The following is a 3,565-nucleotide window of genomic DNA, read 5'->3' on the forward strand; positions in this document are numbered from 1 at the left end:
ATGGCTTCATCAGGAAAGGCGTCTGGGAAATGTTGGACTCTCTGTTTAACCTTCCTGTGACTGTTTGACTCTCTGTAGCCTCAGGCTTGGCTGACTACCCACACAGCCGCCTCGAGATAAACGTCATACCCCTAGGAAGGACGTTAATGAATGTATAGAGTATGATAACTGCCTGAATCTGTTAACTTAGGAATGCATTGTTCTTTCTGGCTGTGACTGTTTGACTCTCTGTAGCCTCAGGCTTGGCTGACTACCCACACAGCCGCCTCGAGATAAACGTCATACCCCTAGGAAGGACGTTAATGAATGTATAGAGTATGATAACTGCCTGAATCTGTTAACTTAGGAATGCATTGTTCTTTCTGGTGGTCTACGTGACTACCCACCATATGGTTTTACTATTACCCCTGTAAAAAAGAGACCCCGTCCTGGGAGGGGTGTGGGTAATTCCTGGCTGGCCACCACTGGGAGTGCAGCTGCTTTGCCTGTGTTTGTAAGTTCCTCCTATTAAAACTCTTGTGAATTTGAATAAGGCTACGTGTCAGTTCTTTGGAGTCAATCCTGAATTTAAACTTCTGAGGCTTTCCCCTGACACCATTCAGATGATTTATGAGCCAATGACTGTTGTGGAAAAATAGCAGTGACTGCTGAAAGCCAGTTGGAGAAAGATAAATATCACATGATCTCACTCATATGTGGGATATAATGATCAACATAATTTAATGAACAAGAATAGATCCAGAAACAAATGGCAGGGGAGTGGGGGTTAGAGAGCAGCCAAAGGACTTGTATGCGTGCATTTTAGCACAACCAATGGACATGGGTTAAGGCGGGGAGGGGAAGGAGACATATGTAAAACTTTAGACAATAAAAAAATAAAATAAAGTCACACATCCTATATATATAAAAATAAAGAAAAAAAAGCTAAAATGGCACATTTAGGGCATCCTGATAAAGTCAGTACAGGATGAAGACTATAAAATCATTAAGTGCAGAACATCTATTTAATGTCCAATGTCTGAAGCCCAGGAGGCAGCAACTAGGCCTTCTTCCCAGCAAGGTCATCTGCCTATACCCTGGAGTCTTACAGCCGCCACAGGAATTTCCTGCTCATCTCCCAAGACCCATCCCAAGGACTCCTCCTCTGCCAAGACAGGGGCATAGATGGAAATACCTCCCTCAGAGGGTGTTTGGAGAGGGAGAGGTCAGGGCCCTGAAGATTCAGGTGGGCAAGGGTGAAAGAGAGGCAGAGGAGTGTGCCAGCTCTGAGACTGAGAAGGAGTGGCCAGAGAAGTGGGAGAAGGGCAGAAATGAGTGGTGTTTCAGCAACTGGAGGGACACAGGGTTTTGAGGAAGTAGCTGGCAAAGTGGTTCTGTGGCCTTGGACAGACAGACGTCCAGGAGGTCATGATCCCCTCAAATTGTGAGATGAATGTCCAATTGTGTACATTTCAGGGGAGGACTGGGGTTTAGCTTCCTCAGATTCAGGAAGAGTAAGAATCTGGCTGGGACTGGTGGTTGAGACCACAAGGGCAAATGAGATTACCCCGGGGAATTGTGCAGAGTAAGGAAAACAAAGAAGAAAAGGGGGCTCCGGCCTGGCCCTGAGGAACTTTAGCAACAGGGCTGTGCAGATGAGAGGGGCTGGGGAGACAGAGCAAGGTGGAGTGGGTAGAAGGGAAAGAAGGGATAGCTGGTTTTGTTCAGTGGTTAGAGCGTTGGCCTGAGGATTGAAGGGTTCCATGTTCTTTTCCGGTCAAGGGCACATACCTTGGTTGCAGGCTCGATCCCCCATCCAGGTCGAGGCATGTGTGGGAGGCATGAGGGTGTGTGCAGGAGGCAACCAATCAATGTGTCTCTCTCACATCGATGTTTCTCTCTCTGTGTCTCTCCCCCTCCTTTCCATTCTCTCTAAAAATCAATGGGAAAAAAATCCTCGGGTGAGGATTAACAAAACAAAACAAAAAAAGAGGGGGAAGAAGGAAGGGTGGGGAGAGGACAGAGTTAGGGAGAAGGGGTAGGAGGAGAGGGTCATTCAGGAAGACAGGATTCTGGAGATGAGAGCAAGCAGCCCTTCCTACTGGTCCTAGAGTAGTCTGAGCAAGGGACCAGGGTGAGCCTGCTTGCAGTGAGGGTGAGGGTCGAAGGGGAGATGAGATGAGCAGGCCAGTCCCCAGAGTGTACATTCTTCTTGTGAGAAGCTTGGCTGTGCTGTGGGTTGAGGCTGGAGGAGGGGAATATGCTGGTGTGGTATGCATAGTCCAGGGAGAAGTATTTTCTTTTTAATAATACGATAGACTTGTGCAGATTTGAAACGTATGGGGAAGGAGACAGGGGATCAGAGCCAGTTACAGAAGGACAGAGAGAAATGGAAAGAGAGACAGAGATATAAAGAGTGATAAAAAGATTTAGAGTCAGAATCTAAGATGGATGATAGGGAATTAGAGCAAAACAGGGAGAGGGGCCCTGTCTGCATTGTTTGGGCTCACCCCCTCCCCAGGAGGCTGGAGAGACTTTGGGGAGGGGAGGAGGGTGTCAAAGAGCCAGTGGAGAGATGTGCTCTGGGGCCCAGGCTGCACAGAGGAGTGGTGGTAGCCTGGTTATACTATTGTTTTTCATTTTTCTTCTGGTTACCTTTGTAACAATGGATTCTATAGCTCTATTTCTTCATTTTTCAAGTAAGTAATTTATGCTGTGGTTTTCACCAGTCTGTTCTGCTTCCTCATTTATTTTTTGGCTCTGTTTTCTAACTTCTTGAGTTAAAAGCCTAATTTGATTATGTTTGTTCCATTACCTGTACTTAATATCTCCACCCTAACTACGCAATTTATTGTTTCTTCTACCTCCCACCTACCGGCAGTCATTCTTTTCTTGTTACATTTAAAAAAATTGAGTTTTAGAGAGAGAGAGGAAGGGAGAGGGAGAGAGACAGCCTCCTGCATGACTCCCACTGAGGATCAAGCGCGCAACCCAGGCATGTGCTCTGACTGGGAATCGAACCATGGTCTCATGGTTCATAGGTCAACACTCAACCACTGAGCCATGCTGGCCAGGCTGTTGTTACATTTCCAATGTTGAAGACATGGCTCTTCTGTTCCAAAAGCATAACTAAGTCTTCCAGGCTTTGCATATAGATTGATTCTAAAACTGAAAATCACTACACACTATTTGCATTATTGTGACTAAGTGAATCAACAGAGAGAACATGTCCAGGACATATGGCAGCCTATAGGATGCCTGTGTACATGAGAGAGAGGTGATCCTTTCAAGCAGTTACTGGGTGGCTGCAGTCCTGTAGTTGGGACTTGACAAGTGAGCATGTCTTGGATTATAGCCCCCACTTGCTCTTTTGACTCGGCAACTTTGTGCTGTCCGCCAATTTCTTTCTTTTTTCATTTAAATTCTTTTTTTTAAAATATATTTTATTGATTTTACAGAGAGGAAGGGAGAGAGATAGAGAGTTAGAAACATCGATGAGAGAGAGACATCGATCAGCTGCCTCCTGCACATCTCCCGCTGGGGATGTGCCCGCAACCCAGGTACATGCCCTTGACCGGAATCGAAC

This window comes from Myotis davidii, unplaced genomic scaffold (assembly GCF_000327345.1).
Source record: "Myotis davidii unplaced genomic scaffold, ASM32734v1 scaffold1960, whole genome shotgun sequence".
Lineage (NCBI taxonomy): Eukaryota > Metazoa > Chordata > Mammalia > Chiroptera > Vespertilionidae > Myotis > Myotis davidii.